The sequence below is a fragment of the Bos grunniens genome, chromosome 7 (assembly GCF_055505025.1).
Source record: "Bos grunniens cultivar Pamir isolate PY7600 chromosome 7, Bosgru_T2T1.0, whole genome shotgun sequence".
NCBI classification, from domain to species: Eukaryota; Metazoa; Chordata; class Mammalia; order Artiodactyla; family Bovidae; genus Bos; species Bos grunniens.
This window is the reverse complement of record NC_141171.1, coordinates 63,644,450-63,662,357: the sequence shown is the minus strand read 5'-3', so window position 1 is coordinate 63,662,357 and position 17,908 is coordinate 63,644,450. Positions and strand designations below refer to the sequence as shown.

At 40.6% G+C, this 17,908-nt stretch overlaps 1 long non-coding RNA gene across 20 annotated transcripts in view; it reads right to left on the bottom strand.

Annotated features, from left to right (window-relative positions):
* The window catches only part of LOC147369714 (uncharacterized), a 694,358-nt gene that overhangs the window by 239,434 nt on the left and 437,016 nt on the right, over nucleotides 1-17,908 (bottom strand). For 16 of the 20 annotated variants that reach the window (XR_015167777.1, XR_015167778.1, XR_015167776.1 and 13 more), the window contains one exon: nucleotides 5,728-5,806. The exons of 1 other annotated variant lie outside the window; for it this stretch is intronic. This is a non-coding gene — a long non-coding RNA (uncharacterized LOC147369714). Of the gene's footprint in view, nucleotides 1-2,671; nucleotides 2,850-4,235; nucleotides 4,722-5,727; nucleotides 5,807-17,908 lie in introns of those variants that run through there. 3 more of the 20 variants (XR_015167787.1, XR_015167794.1, XR_015167789.1) reach the window with 3 other exon arrangements.

Sequence of the window (17,908 nt, the reverse complement as noted above, 5' to 3'; positions counted from 1 at the left end):
TATGGATGTGAGAGTTGGACTATAAAGAAAGCTGAGCGCCAAAGAATTGGTGCTTCTGAATTGTCGTGTTGGAGAAGACTCTTGAGAGTCCCTGGACTGCAAGGAGAACCAACCAGTCCATTCTAAAGGAAATCAGTCCTGAATGTTCATTGGAAGGACTGATGTTGAAGCTGAAACTCCAATACTTTGGCCACCTGATGCGAAGAGCTGACTCATTGGAAAAGACCCTGATGCTGGGAAAATTGAAGGCAGGAGAAGGGGACGACAGAAGATGAGATGGTTGGATGGCATCACTGATTCAATGGACGCAAATTTGAGTAAACTCCAGGAGTTGGTGATAGACAGGGAGGTCTGGTGTGCTGCAGTCCATGGGGTCGCAAAGAGTCGGACACGACTGAGCTACTGGACTGAACTGAAAAGGGTGGGATGGGATGGAATGGGGGAAGGTGGGAGGGAGGTTCAAAAGGGAGGGGATTTATACCTGTAGCTGATTTCCCTCTTTGTACGGAAGAGACAAACACAACATTGTACAACAGTTATACTCTAATTAAAAAAAAAAAAAGTTGATAACTTGCTCCCTGCCTAGAAGACAGCAATTCCAAAATGAGATCAATAACTTCATGCTTTACCATCACTTAATAAAGATCATTTTCTAAGCCATGCCCTTTCCAGGCTGGTTTGCTCCTTGTAGATCCTGAAGCTGAAATTTGAACGTTTCTCTCATTAGAAATCACTGAACCTGCAGTCTGTCTGCATGTTGTACTTCTTCATGCACAGATATAGAGAAAATAACTAACAAGTTACCTAGTTGGGGCTTTCTGTAAGAGTTCTGATGAAAAAGTATGTATGTTGTTTTAAAGCATTTAATCCACAGATCCCCATGTGGGTATTTAAAGCATGACAGGAATTGCTATTTGAAGCAAACTTGAAAGAGCAAAAATTCAAAGAAAAGTTGACTCTGATCTTTCAACTTGATTCAATCTCAGCTTAACCCTTAAGTTAATTCCCCAGGCTAAATAGAACCAGGCTAATTTTAACTTCAGAGTCTGAATTCTTTAATACAGTATACTGTCTCTAGCCTTCCTTTTATTCCTGGGCACAATTTCTGAGAGACAAACTGCTTGTTCCTGGTACATCGTAAGAACAGAAAAGATCATGACCTTTGCTCTCATCTTCATTTGTGAAACCTCAAGCTATATTACTTATTTGCTGTATCTAACATACATGAAAAAGAAATTCAGTTGCAAAGAAAGCTTCACTGACTTTGCATCCGATCTTTATAAATGACCTTTCAGTCTTATTATGCTATTTCCTCTCTTCCTTAAGGAAGGAAAAGGAATGCACTTGACTAAGGAATGACCTACCTATCAGTTCAACGTTCCCTGGCTTAACTTAGCAGTTATTAATGAGGAGAGGCTCTTTCACATGTCTTTGACTTGGTCACTTAATGAGAATTCAGTTCAATAAATCTTTCCAAGGCTTGAGGACCGTTCCACCATTATCTCCCCCAAACCTGCATCTAGGTTCTTAAGAGGATTTATCTTTTTGCTCCTATTAACACAACACATTCACACATACACACACACACACAAACAGTATTTATATCTAAAGATATATGTACATAATGTACAAGTCAAACAGTCCCATAAACAAGAATAAAAATGTAGACGCCTTCTGCTTGGCTCTGCCACAAGCCAGGGAGAAGAGGTATTGTAAATTGCCTCATCAAACTAGGGTGAAGAGACTCTGTGGAAGTTTTCTTGAAGAGGTATATTTGCTAATAAAGGTGTGATTCCCACAGGAGGGAACAAACAAACAAAAAAAAACTTCTGAAAAGAGTCTGGTCAATATCTGGTAACCTGGCCTCTAAGGTTTCCCCCAGAGCACTGCAACCACCCACCTGCCCTTCTAATCCCACTTCTGCAAACAACTTCTGCTGAATAGCCAACATGCCTGCACCTCCTGGGGTGGTGGTTTGAAGGTAGTGAAACTGACAGCAACTTCGTCTTTGCATTTATTCTTTAACTTCACTCTCCCTCTCAAACACAGTTGAGAGAGAGCAAGACCTCTTCTCCTCTGTCCTATAACCAAAGAGTGGGAGAAAGTCTATTCTTTTTCCCTTTCCCTCCCAAGAATAGAAACAGGAGAGTGAACACGAGTAACGTGAATTTGCATCAGTTATGCCCATTTGTTGGTCATAGTGTGGTCCTCCTTGGAACAAAGATACAACAATTTCTCTCCAACTTTCAGATATTCATAGGAACACATAGATTTGTGAGAATATTTCCAATTCATATTTCCTTATTCATTCAGGTCAGTCTTTCCACTTTTATCAGCTCACAATATCATTTTCTCAATCATCCTCTGTGTGGGTGGATGAATTATTACCTCCTCAGCATCCAGCCTCAGGATACCCCCCTTGTCACATCCTTCCTCCTCAGACACTGTTTAACTCTTCCTTGCCTGTTTCATTTTCAGCCACTTCAGCCTCTTTGTCTTTTCACAACTGCTGGCCCCTGTCCCAGGTCCCCATCTCTGTTTGTCTCTCCCCAGGTCTCCCTCAAACATTTTCTGAAGCTTTGGTCCCCCATGCCCTCTGGCTATGCCACACAGATGGCCGGGTCTTCTGCCAACACAAAAGAGAAATCTATTGGCTTCAATTGTTTATTGGTTCAAAAAGTGAAAATAATTTCCCACAGAGACGGCAAGAACCTGACTCCCTTCACATCATGAAGCTGGATGAGCCTCTCTCCTCTGAATCTGAACACATGGTACCTTTTCCCTCAGAAATCCCAGGCCAGGTGATTCTTGCCCTCTGAGATAGAAGGGAAAGGCGCAGGGCACAGCTGCTAGATAAATGCAGAAAGGGAACAGAGCTCAGAATGCAATAAAAACTGGCCGCAACCAGCTGAAATCAATGAGGACAGTGTGGTCACTGACCTTTAGCTCATTATGCCTTCATTATAATACTAAAAAATCACTGTCCCTTAACACCGTGACATTTTCAGGGCAGAACCAAAATAGGCCAAAAAGTAGGCAGTGGCCCACTTCCTAAGAATCTCTACCTTCCCCAAAACAGCAGGAATACAGCCATTTCTTCAAAGAAGACATACAGATGGCCAAAAAACACACGCAAAGAAGCTCAACATCGCTCATTGTTAGAGAAATGCAAATCAAAACTACAATGAGGTATCACCTCACACCAATCAGAATGGTCATCATCAAAAAATCTACAAACAATGAATGCTGGAGAGGATGTGGAGAAAAGTACCTCTTATACTACTGGTGGGAAAGTAAATCGATACAGCCATTATAGAGAACAGTATGGAGATTCTTTCTTAAAAAACAAAAACAAAAACCTAGGAATAAAACTACCATATGACCCAGCAATCCCACTACTGGGTATATACCCTGAGAAAACCATAATTCAAAGACACATGTACCCCAGTGTTCACTGTAGCACTGTTTTCAGTAGCTAAGACATGGACAAAACCTAGATATTCTTTGAGAGATGAATGGATAAAGAAGTTGTGGTACATATATACAATGAAATATTACTAAGCCATAAAAAGCAATGAATTTGAGTCAGCTGTAGTACGCTGGATGAACCCAGAACCTGTTATACAGAGATAAGTCAGTCAGAGAAAAATATCTTATATTAACACAACTATATGGAATCTAGAAAAATAGTACTGATGAACCAAATTGTAGGAAAAGAATGGAGACCCAGACATAGAGAACAGACTTGTGGGCACAGCAAGGGAAGAGGAGGGTGGGACAAATTGAGAAAGTAGCATTGACATATATATACTATCAAATATCAAATAGCTAGCTAGTGGAAGCTGCCATGTAACACAGGGAGCCCAGCCTGGTGCTCTGTGATGACTTAGAGGGGTGGGATAGAAGCAGCGGGGGAGGCTCAAGAGGGAGAGGGGATATACACACACACACACATACATACATACATGAGAGGGCTGACTTGTGTTGTTTTACCACAGAAACCAACATATTGTAAAGCAATTATCCTCCAATTAAATTTTTTAAGTAAAAACTAAAGGATAACTCACTTCACTCAACTTTTTTCTTTTAAGAACTACCAATAAAAGGTCTGTCATCTTCCATTTCATTTATTCAACTTCAATAAATACGTTTGAACTAAAAAAAAAAAAAATAGCAGGAATATTCCTCCCACTCATCAGCGTATGAAATTACTCAGCCTATAAAAAAACCAACAACCCCAAGCCCCAGGGCTGCCTCTCACTCTCTGAGATAGTGGGCATTCTGCCTATGGAGTAGCATCTCTTTAAACTCGCTTTTGCTTTCCTTTGACTCATTGTTGCATTCTTTCCTTCAGAAAGCCAAGGACTCTCACTTGGCAGTTGGTCCCAGGGACTTGAGAATGACTGTTTCCCTTTCCTGCAGCACCTCTATCACAGTCAAAACACATGGGCCTCATAAGTTCAAGTGTTTGCAATACACAAGGGAACTAGGCAAGACACCTCCAAAGTGGAGAAATCAGAACAGTCATAGAGTTGGATACCACATAAGTCTTGTTCCCATTTTCATAGGTTTCTACTAGTGACTGAAAAGCAGCCATTGGAACTTACTGCATCTATGATGCCCCAGTTACGCCCTCCCTCTCCCTCAGTCCCCTGTGGACTGTAAGTCTCAGCCCGAGTCCAAGCTTCAGTGGAGTGCAGAGTCCTCCTGCCAGTGGAACCCTGGAGTAATAGACCAGGTTCTGTCTGAATGTCCTAGAGATATAGCTAGTTTTCAAAACTCACCTTTCAGGCATATACCTCTAGGGAAAGAGGGTACCATTAAAGACGCAAAATAAAAGCCCTTGGATCATTCATGCTTGCCTTCTCTTCCCAGTCTCCCCAAACTGACACCAGACATCCCTCATCAATGAGAACTTCACCGCGTGCCAGCACAAGGCAAGACCACTCCAACTCCTGCAAGGCTCTTGACTTTTCAAACAGGAGTGGAAGACCCAATAAACCCTAGGGAGACCCTCAAGTGCCAGAAACCCATAGAAATAGGCCCAAGCTAATGCTAAGCTCTAGATACCTGTTCCCCTGAGTCTAGATTCACCCGTGCTGCCTGGGACCCTGGAACAAAGCTGACAGGAGTCCAAGGATGTCAGACTCAGACATACCCCCGAAAGCCTCACTCTCTCAGTGAAGGCCAAAGGAGGCACTGCCTGCAGTCAGCTCTGCCCTCCTTGGTAGTAGTGGCCTTGTGCTCTAGACCTGACTAGCTCTCCAAATCTGAAGGACACACAGATATAAGCATTTTGAAGACTTCCCTGGTAGTCAAGTGGTTAAGAATCCACCTGCCAATGCAGGGGACATGCATTTGATCCCTGGTCTGGGAAGATTCCACGTGCTGCAGAGCAGCTAAGCCCTTGCACAACTACTGATCCTGTGCCCTAGAGCCTGTGCTTCACAACAGAAGAAATCACTACCATGAGAAGCCCACGCACCGCAACTAGAGAAAGTCTGCAAACAGCAAGAAAGACCCCCATGCAGCCATAAATAAACAAATAATTTTGAAAAGATATAAGCATTTCAAAAATTCTGTCAGCTACAAAGTTTTCTCACTGAAAATTCATTCTGCTCCCAGAAACATTCAGTCTTTCCTTCGCCCGCCTGCCCAAAGTTGGGGAGGCTATCTTGGCAAAATCTGTCTATCAGCAAGCCCAGAACAGAACTGACCAACACTTACCCATAAACCAGGAGAAGAGACGCTGACCTCCCGGTCAGAGACCTGATCCTGTCCTCTTGGTGGACATCTCGCAGCCTCTCTGTAAAGGGAGAAGCATGCTGTGAGTTTCCTATAAGTTACAGCAGGTGTGAGGAGGTTGGAAGATTGCTTCAGAGAAACACGTGCGCACAGAGGGGACCAACAGGAGATTGTAGGGATGGTTTTCAAAGCCCTACTGTGTACAAAATCACCTGGAAATGGTAAACATGTATGGTTCTGGGCTTCAGTCACAAAGATTCTGTTCAATGATAAACACCTTGGCTACGCCTAGTGCATATACATTGCCAGCACCAAAGAGACGGGTCTAGAATGATGATAACCCAAGAGGACAGACCTTTCTACTTTATGGGAGCTTTCTGTTTCCAGGGAAAGAGTGGCTTTGGCCTCTGGCTGAGTCCATGATAATAACAATAAAAAAGTTACCTTTTACACAGTGCTTACTCTCTGCCAGGTACTATGTGGGGTGCTCTATATGTATTATTTAGTTATCCTTCACTAAGAGATGGTAATGTCATCCCCATTTTATAAAAGAGGGCAAGATTGGCTGCTATGTGCCTGAGGCTACACAGCTGTAAGTAATTAACACTAAGCAGAACTCTTATTTTTCCAACTCAAATCCCTGATCTCTATTAACAGTGATTCTCGTATCCTGGTAATGTCCCTCTGTGCCACTGAAAATACTGAGACATGTCATGACCAGCCCGCTGCAGGAAGCCACTTCCCATAAACTCTGTGCTTATCTGTGCTCTTAGAGAGTTTCTGAGCCTTTGGTGTAGCTGCCTGGGATCACGGCCTCTGGAGTAAGCTGTAGAGAACAAAAGTAGCACTTACTTACTCAGCCCTCACTCTGTTAGTGAGATTCTAAGAGCTCTACATGAGTAACTCATTTTTTCTTGACTACAGCCCTACCAACATCAGTATGTATCAGCCCTGGGATTTCTTTGGAAGGAATGATGCTAAAGCTGAAACTCCAGTACTTTGGCCACCTCATGCGAAGAGTTGACTCATTGGAAAAGACTCTGATGCTGGAAGGGATTGGGGGCAGGAGGAGAAGGGGATGACAGAGGATGAGATGGCTGGATGGCATCACTGACTCGATGGACGTGAGTCTGAGTGAACTCTGGGAGTTGGTGATGGACAGGGAGGCCTGGGATGCTGCGATTTATGGGGTCGCAAAGAGTCAGACACAACTGAGCGACTGATCTGATCTGATCTGATCTGAAGATCTAAAGAAATTTAAAAGTTATGAGAGACTGATTATACACTTGGACAAGGCAGGACCATATATAAAAATAGAACTCTGATGCATAACATGCAGCAACCTGCCCAGGAAACCAATGCCCTTATCTATAGTAAACAGCCCAGGGAGCCAGTCTGCTGTAAGTCAGACTTGTAAGAGGTCTAATTACTATCTTTAGTAACAATCCAAGACGCTACATGATAACTTACATAATAATCAGGTGAACTTCACTAACTAAAGGTTTGGATCCAGTACTCTTTTCATTCTGATTCCAGAGCCTATTTTTGTTTCACCCCTATGTAACTTCCCCACTGCTCATGTATCTCACACACACACACACACGCACACATACATATAGATACCCGCCCCCACACACACTGATACTCTGTGCTAGGCACAATAGAATAGCCAGATAAAAAGAACCATGATTCTTACTCTCTATAAAGCTAATTTATAAGGGCACCAAGTATGATTTGCAAAGAGCCTTTTTAAGGTGGGGGTGAGGAAAAAAGACTAAGAGAAAAGTAGCCAGCTCCTCGGTAATAATGTATCAACCACCAGAGTTTTTCTTTTTACTGCTGTATCCCTACTGCCTGTAATAGTGCCTGACACATAGTAGGAACTCAATAAATGTTTGCAAAATGGATGCATGAATGAATTGGACCGTTCAGTGCTATGGATTTTCCCCATTTTCTTCATGTATTTGGATGACCTCGACATAAAAGTCCCAGAACTACCACAACACAGATATAATGCAAGAGTCAAAACTTAACCTTTATTTTCTATTTTGTTGATGACATTTCTGAACATTTTGTTCCTGAATTAACACAGCACTTGACAAAATGTCTCTGACGTCCTTGTAGTATTTGAACTGAGATCTGGAATTTGATCCTTGAGATTCTAGGAGAGGTACTTGAGAAGTTTCTACGTAAAAAAGTTAGCAGGTAAACTATTACCAATTTGTCCTTAAGAAGCTAAGAAATCTTGCCAAAGAAAAGCATCCCTAATCGGAATAATTCGACTAAAACACCACGGCACACACCTTGCCTAAGGCCTGTGCTCTGTACAGTGAGCATTGAAAAGAGGGATGAGAAGTGGCTCATGCCACTGATGACTCTGGTATAGCAGGAGATGAGGAAATGATGGAAAGACCCGATGCCCACTTAACAGTCTTCACAGATGCTCACAGTCTTAGCCATCTTTGAAGATAAAATTGAATTACTATCACTTTGGAATTAATCTCTCCTTTTTTGCCACTTGATTGATCTCTTACATTGATCTCTATCTTACATTAAATTCATTTTTTAGTATATGTCATGTGCCAGGTCTGACTGTGACACCTTATAATTCTACAGTTATTTTATGGAAGGAAGAAAGGAAAAAAAAGTAATTCCAGCCCCCAATTTCATTCTCTTTTTAGTCTTGGAAAAAACTGTCTGAGGCAGGAAGAAGTGATATAACCATAGCCAGTTTACAGATAAGGATATTAAGAGTGGAAAAGTTTGGGTTTCGACAGGCTGAGATTTGAATTCCAGCTCTGCTGTTCACTAAACATGTGACTCTGAATGCTCATTTTATTACTCTGAGCCTCAGCTTCCCGAAAATGGGAGATAATGTCATGTCTTACGTATAGTTGTGAAGACCAAGCATAATAAAGAGCTCAGCACAAAGTGATTGACAATGAGTTAATAAACCATAGCAATAAATCAGTAAAGAAAGTGTGTTACATGACTAATTAAAAGGCATATTTTGAACCCAAATCTCAACTCCAAGTCCAGAACTCTTTTGGATATACCCTACACTGACTATTTTACATAATAACCTTCTTCATGACAGAAAATTCACTTAAGGCATCTTTGTACCTATAGGAGGGTTTGGCACAGTAATTTTCAATTAATAAGGGTTCAAAATTATTAAAGAGAAATAATTATTTTACTGAATTGCCAGACATCTTTAGTCACTTTTTTAATGTTCCAGAGTACCTCATATATACTATCAAAGTATGTATTATAGTGTTTGGCTGTGAGCAACAGAAAGCAAGACAACAGTAGCTTAATGCATAGAATATTATTTATCCCATGAAAGAATGGACTCAGGGGGCCCAGGGCTTGTACCAGAGCACAATGCTGTCAGGGAATCAGGCTCTATCTTCTCGCTCTCCTTTTTGTTTCCATTATCTCAACATGGCTACTGAACCTTGAACTAACATGTACATCTCCAGGTCCATAATCCAGGCAGAGAGAAAAGCAAAGAAAGACATGTAAATAACCAAAGGACAAGAACTGCTTTACTGGCCACTCTTAGCTGCAAGGGAGGCATAGATCATACATAGACATAGATAAAGAATTTGGATATAGACAGAGGTATACAAGCCTCTAGTGTTGTAAATCAGACGAAAAAGAGGAATCAGGATGGGGGGATCAGATAGGTGTAGAGAGAGCCAAAATATATTATCTGCCTCAGGAATATCTGATAAATTTATTTTATACTAAGTTACATCAAATATCAAATTATTACATTCATCTTTTAAGATGATTTTAGATGTGGCTTAAAATTCCTACTTTTCAGGATAGTGAAAACTTAAACATCAATCATATTTTTGAGTCTCTCCCCAGAATCATAAATGTTGAAATGTTGGGTAGGAATGTGCATATATGCTCAGTTGTTCAATCACGTCCAACTCTTTGTGACCTCCATGGACTGTAGCCCGCTAGGCTCCTCTATCCATGAGATTTCCTAGATGAGAATACTGGAGTGGGTTACCATTTCCTACTCCAGTGGATCTTCTTGACCCAGGGATCAAATCTGAGTCTCCTGTGTTTCCTGCATTGGTAGGCTGGGAAGTCCCTAAGGGTAGACATATTTGGTATCACAAAAAAAGAGGAAAAGTCTCAAGTCTTCCATCCACTATGGCTTCCACTAAATTGTTCATTGATATATTCAACAGCACAAATAAATATTAAAGGCATTTTGATAAGTGAAAAAAGGCAAACCCCAAAAATTGCATATTGCATGATTTCAACTTATAAGACATTTCAGGAAACACAAGACTATAAGAAAGGAAAACAGATCAGTGGCTGCTAAAAAATGGTGGAGGCAGAAATGGGTGAGTACAAAGGATAACTGAGACAGGGAGGGATTGGATAGGTCTACAGTGAGCTAACATACAGTATCTGTCTCAGGAAGATTTGATATGTTTCTTTTACATTAGGTTGCATGAAATATTAAATTACTAGAGTCTTCAGAGGAAATTTTATGGAATTGTTCTATATGCTACTGTAGTGTTGGACATATGACACCATACTCCATGCATTTTTCAAAATTCATAGAATTTTACATCACAAAGAATAAACATTGATGTATGTAAGTTATAAAATAAAAATAAGTAACTAGAATGTCAAGAGATTCCCAAGATAAAGTACAGACTAAAAATGTTAGTCTAACTACGTATTATAAATATATAACATAACTGTAATATAAGAGGAAGGGAGAAATAGAGATGACCTAAGTCACTCTGAAAGTGTATTTAGACTGAAAACTATAAGGGCAAAGAAAAAAATTATGCATAGAGAGTGCATTCTAGTTGTCAAAGCTGTTTATCATGGGGACACATGAAACTTTTTTATATGTATACTGGGGTTGAAAAAATAAATAAATGGATGGTAAGTGCCAGAATTCTCATTACTGGAAAGAAAACTTACTGCATGAATAGAAGACTGAATAACCTTGTTGTACATCAATATACATTTATGTGTAGCTAAATATGCACATACAGTTGGATGGATAGAGAAATAGTTGTAGATAAGTGCCTGGGTTAGTATATGTACATATACCACCGAGCTCTACCAAGCAATGTCACTCTAGAAGCAACCATTATTCCCAAGGCCCAGATCTTGGTTTCAAAATACCATCCTCCAATAAAATAAACCAAGCTTCCTTGAATAAATGACTGATTGTAGGGCCATGGCAAGGAGATTAAGAGCTAAGCCTGACACATTTGGTAGTATCCGGAAGTTAAAATGCTCAAGAAATAAAACAATGACACCTTGAAGGGACATAAGAACTAAACTAATGGAACTCTCAGTGACCAAACCTGGAAAACAGGAAATACCAATAACAGCATACTGGATCATAACACAAAGTATAAACTAAATATGCATAGTATCTTGGCCAGTTGGGGCTGTGACAACAAATACCACATACTGGGTGGTTTATATACAACAGTAATTTATTTCTCACACTTCTGGAGGCCAGAAGTCTAAGACCATCAGCACTGTCGTGTTCTTTAGGTTAGGGATTATGGGCACTCTTTGTACCCTCTTTGCAACTTTTTAGTAAATCTAAAGTCATTCCAAATCAAATATTCTTTTAAAAGTTTACATTCTTACTTAATATTTACATTAAATTGTAGTTACATTTGATTTAATAAAATAATTTTACTTCAAATCCTCGAATGTCAGGATGGAAAAATATTTTTAAATTGTCACATTTGAGTACCTCAGTGGAATCATTTATTCACTGAGGTGGTGGTAAGTGAGAAGGGACTTACATACGACCAACAATATAGAGAAAAGAGATGTCTGGTCTTCAGTTCTTTACGGCTGCCATTACATTGCTTACTGACCATGACCATCTGATCTATCTGAAGATGGGCCAGTGTTTAATGTAGGTGCATCTTGTCATGTTCACTGAACACCTCCCATCCCCACCCAAAGTACATCCTCAACAGAGAGCCTATCTCCTCTCTGGGTGCTTGGAGGAAAGATACAATGGTACAGTTTAGACATACATGGTTTCATTGCCCTATTGACTCATTTTAGGAGGAGCTAAACCTCTTTTCTTTGGGACAGGCCAGTTTTACTCTGTGTCTGCAACTTTCATTTGCAGTCCTGAAAAACAAGTGTTTTGTTTTTACTAAATCCTTGACAACTGAGATCCATATGTACACACTGTTAGATACAAAATGGATAACCAAAAAGGACCTACTGTATAGCACAGGGAACTCTGCTCAACATTATGTGGCAGCCTGGATGGGAGGGGCATTTTGGGGGGAATGGGCAAGAGACACAAGAAACATGTTCGATCCCTGGGTTGGGAAAGACTCCCTGGAGTAGGAAACGGCAACCCACTCCAGTATTCTGTAAAAGTCCATGGACAGTTCAGGACAGTCCATGAAAAGTCCATGGACAGAGGAGCCTGGCAGGCTACAGTCCATGGGGTCAGAGTCGAACACAACTGAGAAACACGCACACATCACATCTGTGTGATAACAACAGAAGCAGTACAAACAATAAAAATATCCTGATGGTTTATTGTGCTGTTGCTATATGCCAGACATATGTATAGCCGAGTCGCTCTGCTTTGCACCTGAAACCATCACAGCATTGTTGCTCAGCTATACTTTAAATTAAAAGTTTTTTAAAAAAATCCTAGACAAAATGTCAGGCTCAAAGGCTCCTACGCATGTGGGAAGAAGTTGTGCTCCCCCACCCACCATAGACACACAGATATTTTTGGTCTCTTACAGCTGGAAAAGACCACGTTAAAACAATGCTTCAATAAGCTGATGTGGCCCTCCTTTATTAATTCATTCTACGACTTCACACATCAGTATATACTTGTCTATCTCAACCCCACACTGTGATTTCCTTGAGTTTAGAACTGTTTCATAGTTTTCCTCCTGAACCCAGAAGAGAGTACGGTGTCTGACACCTAGTATAAGTCATCAGTAAAAATGTGTCAAATGGATAAACGTGACTTTAATAAGCCCACGACCTCAGTCTCTCCACTTAGGCTTGATCAACAGAGTCACATGTTAGAAACACTTGGCAAGTTCTGGAGTTCAATGATCATCACTGAGCTGAAACCCAGCTGGATTTCTGCACAGATAGGGTACCAAGACACTGAGGTCCCACTTCTGAATTCCCCACTAGTACTGTCTTCATAATGCCAGTGATGCTGACTAGATCAGGATCCCAGAGGCAAACTTTTTTTGGTATAAATGGCCATCATCCTCATGCCCAGCACTATGCCAACATTCTTGCCAAGAAATATTTATTGGTTATTACATAAGATTCACTCTGCTAACCCATGCCAAGAATTCTCTCTGGAAACCTCACAGTGCCAACTCAGGGTTGCCTGCAGGAACCTGTCTTTCATCTGATAAAAACAATCAGTGCTAAGGCTGAGGTTTTTCATTAGGGTGGAGATGGAGTACGAGTTAAAAAAAAAGAAAAAGTTGCTAGAGTCTGCTAATCTCTCTGCAGCCAGCAGCTAAGATTTTCAAATTGAACATGGACTTTAATGTAATTTAGTATATTTGCTCAGTGTGCCATTTTACCCCTGGGTTAACATGGGAAAATGAGGAAAGAACTAATTGCACCATTATCACTTTAACATAATGGGCCCGTGCCCCAGAGCAGCCGCTGTTCTTATTAGATGGTGTCACCAGGGGGACGTACTATTTCCTCTTTCCTTAGGTTCAACTTCTTTTGTTCAGTAACTGTGTTTACAGGACACCCTTGTCTGGTTTTGCCACTCCAGGTCTGGTGGCATTGCCACACCCTCACTATACCTTTCTTGCTCCCATAAACTCAATTTCAGGCTTTTATCTCTGATACAGCTACTCTGTTTTTGAAGGTACTGCATCTCTGGAAATCATTAATAAACTGTGGCAAACAGAATACTTGAACAGATGCCGAGTCCTACTCCTATCTCTTACCCACTGCTTGTTCTTGGGCAAGTTAATTCCCTTGAACCTCAGTTTCTTCATCTGTAAAATGGGGATTATAATAGAAGCGATCTCTGATGGCTGCAAGGAATAAATGAAGAAAGTGAATGGCTTAGCCCTGTGTCTAGTATGCACTAAATGCATCACTGTTACATAGTATGCTTTTTAATTTAAAAATATGATTAATTTAAATTATCTGTTTAAAACACATTCTATATACCATCCAAAATTATTGAAAGCAATGGCAAAGGATAATAAAAGGTAATGGCAAAAACATGAAGAAAAGGTGCCTTGGCAGCATTCTCTAAGTAAGGCAATAAAATGAGAAGTAGCAAAAAATAGAGGTAATGTTTGTAGTTCTCTTTTTAATTTATACTACAGCAGATTACTCTTTAATTGTCTATGATTTGTGGGCGGGGGGGATAGATGCAGTTACAAAGACAATAAATAAGAACAACAACAAGCTCTGATTTAATAAAATAACTGTTAGGGTGGTATATGAGCTTTTAATTATTTCCTCAAATAATGTACTGAAAGCTATAAAATATGTAAATTATGGATGAAGGACCAGAGATTTGGGGTTAAAAAGGGGTTATACCTTTAAGTCTCAGCTCTGCCTTTCACCAACTGTACAAATTGAGGCAAGAACCTCAATTTTTCTGAGTCTTTTTCAATGTATGACACAGATATGATGCTGTTTCGTTTATCGTACCCTCAATTGGGTGGTGGTGAAGACTCTTGAAAGTCCCTTGGGCTGTAAGGAGATCAAACCAGTCAATCCTAAAGGAAATCAACCCTGAATATTCATTGGAAAGACTGGTGCTGAACCTGAAGCTCCAATACTTTGGCCACCTGATGCGAAGAGCCAACACTTCAGAAAAGACTCTGATGCTGGGAAAGAATGAAGGCAAAAGGAGAAGGGGCAGCAGAGGATCAGATGGTTAGATAGCACCACTGACTCAATGGACATGAATTTGAGCAAACTCTGGGAGATGGTCAAGGACAGGGGAGCAGCCTGGCATGCCACAGTCCGTGGGGTCACGAAGAATCAGACACAATTCAGCCACTGAATAACAACAACAACAAATATTTTGAAAATAAAAATTAAAAAATGAAGTTAGAAATGCCTCAAACATTTAATTGCCCCCCCATACACATGCATACACATACATACACAAACCCTGCACATGAATGTTTACAGTAGCTTCATTTATAATCTCTACCAAAGGAGATTATGGAGGCCACCAAAATGTCCTTTATAAGTGAATGGATAAACTGGAACCAATCTTGTTTGCTAATGTCATTCTCCAGTAAAAGGATTCAGAGTTCACTGAAGAAAAGACAAACTCTATAACTGAGGCGGGAAATACGTAAGAGGAATGTGTGGCATCAAGGAGGATGGAAGGAAGGGAGGGAAGAAGGGACAGAAGAAAGAGAAGAAACCCATGGTGACTGGGTATGCCAAAGGAACACAACCATCAACCAATGACCAAAGCTAAAACAGCCTGAGTAATGAAATACTATAGTATTGGAGAGTAACTGAAATGAGAAAGTAAATATTCACGAGTTCATACTGATACAAATAAGTGACTGGATAAACAGATGGGAAAAAGAGACAAATCTCCCATGTAGAAAAATTTCAAATGCTTTATATAAATACTCAAAGAGGTGAAAGATACCTCCCTATACCTTAAGTGTGGGTGTGTATAGTGACATCTTTCCAATGAGGTGGGGATAAACAACTTTATAAAGTGCAGAAATCTGACAAACAGTGCCTCAGCCAGGTCATTGAGGGCAACATCAACAGTCATGAATCATACTCACAGTCTGCAGTCTGAAAGTGATGTGATAAAAGTGTAGTTTTATGGCTGTGATCTTCTAAAAAACCCATGATCGTAGTCTAATCTTGAGAAAAGCAACAGACAAATTCCAAAAGAGAGACACCATATAATATACCTGGCCAGTACTGCTCAGAATTCTCAAGGTTATAAAAAAAATAGTCTGAGAAATGTTCACAACTTTACAACCAAGAGCTTAACAAATGACAACAGCTATACATAATGTGACATTCTGGATGGATGAGCATCCAAAGGACATTATTGTCATTGCTATTTAGTTGCAAAGTCATGTCCAACTCCTTGGGACCTTATAGATTGCAGCCTGCCGGGCTCCTCTGTCCATGAATTTCCCAGGTAAGTATACTGGAATGGGTTGCCATTTCTCTTCTCCAGGGGATCTCCCTGGCTCAGAGATCAAAACCACATCTCCTGCACTGGCAGACAGATTCTTTATCGCTGATCCACAAATAAATTATAAACTTCAGTTAATAATATCAGTTATAGCAATTCATTAATATAACAAATTTACCATACTAATATAAGATGTTAATTGTAGGGGAAGCTGTGTGCAGAGGAATACAGGATCCCTCTGGATAATCTTCTCAGTTTTCCTATAAATCAAAAACTTCCAAAAAAGTTTATTTAAAATCAAAATAAAACCAATAACAATCTAATGTGCTGCACAGTTGTAATAACTTATTACTTCATATGACTCCTGCAACCACCCCAGTGGCAGCAGGGGAGTTCTTAATACCCTGTTTAACTGATGAGAAGCTTAGAATGAAAAAAGAGGAATTTGCCCAGAGCACTACAGCTATGAAGTTCTGAATGCAGGTGTCCTGCTCAGCCTTTCTTATCCCTTCCTTAATTCCACACTCTTTCCATTCTACCAAATACTAAGGCTCATGAGCAAAGACATTCAGGTCATCACCACTGTATCCTCATCATCTAGATCAGAGGTTGGCCCATGACAGCCACTTAATAGGTAATTCATGATAGAGTAAATGATCACTTCTCTGAGATATAAACTCATTAAGGGTTTAATCCCCAGACCTGACCCACACCCTCAGGGCATACTACTTGTGTCCTTTGGGCATCTGCCATTACTGTAATTACAAAGGTTTGTTCATGTAGTTCAGTTCATTCAGTCACTCAGTCGTGTCCGACTGTTTGTGACCCCATGAATCACAGCACACCAGGCCTCCCTGTCCATCACCAACTCCCGGAGTTCACTCAGACTCACGTCCATCGAGTCAGTGATGCCATCCAGCCATCTCATCCTTTGGCGTCCCCTTCTCCTCCTGCCCCCAATCCCTCCCAGCATCAGAGTCTTTTCCAATGAGTCAACTCTTCACATGAGGTGGCCAAAGTATTGGAGTTTCAGCTTTAGCATCAGTCCTTCCAAAGAACACCCAGGGCTGATCTCCTTCAGAATGGACTGGTTGGATCTCCTTGCAGTCCAAGGGACTCTCAAGAGTCTTCTCCAACACCACAGTTCAAAAGCATCAATTCTTTGGCACTCAGCTTTCTTCACAGTCCAACGCTCACATCTATACATGACCACAGGAAAAACCATAGCCTTGATTAGATGAACCTTTGTTGGCAAAGTAATGTCTCTGCTATTCAGTATGCTGTCTAGGTTGGTGATAACTTTCCTTCCAAGGTGTAAGCGTCTTTTAATTTCATGGCTGCAATCACCATCTGCAGTGATTTTGGAGCCCAAAAAAATAAAGTCTGACACTGTTTCCACTGTTTCCCCATCTATTTCCCATGAAGTGATGGGACCAGATGCCATGATCTTAGTTTTCTGAATGTTGAGCTTTAAGCCAACTTTTTCACTCTCCTCTTTCACTTTCATCAAGAGGCTTTTTAGTTCCTCTTCACCTTCTGCCATAAGGGTGGTGTCATCTGCATACCTGAGGTTATTGATATTTCTCCCAGCAATCTTGATTTCAGCTTGTGCTTCTTCCAGCCCAGCGTTTCTCATGATGTACTCTGCATATAAGTTAAATAAGCAGGGTGACAATATACAGCCTTGACGTACTCCTTTTCCTATTTGGAACCAGTCTGTTGTTCCATGTCCAGTTCTAACTGTTGCTTCCTGACCTGCATACAGGTTTCTCAAGAGGCAGGTCAGGTGGTCTGGTATTCCCATCACTTTCAGTATTTTCCACAGTTTATTGTTATCCACACAGTCAAAGGCTTTGGCATAGTCAATAATTGTTCATGTAAGCATGTCCTTAAGAGTTGGCAAATCCTGTCAATAGAGTATTAAGTGACCAATGTTCAATTACATTTGTTAAAAATCACAAAGAATCTCTTGTGTACATGAAA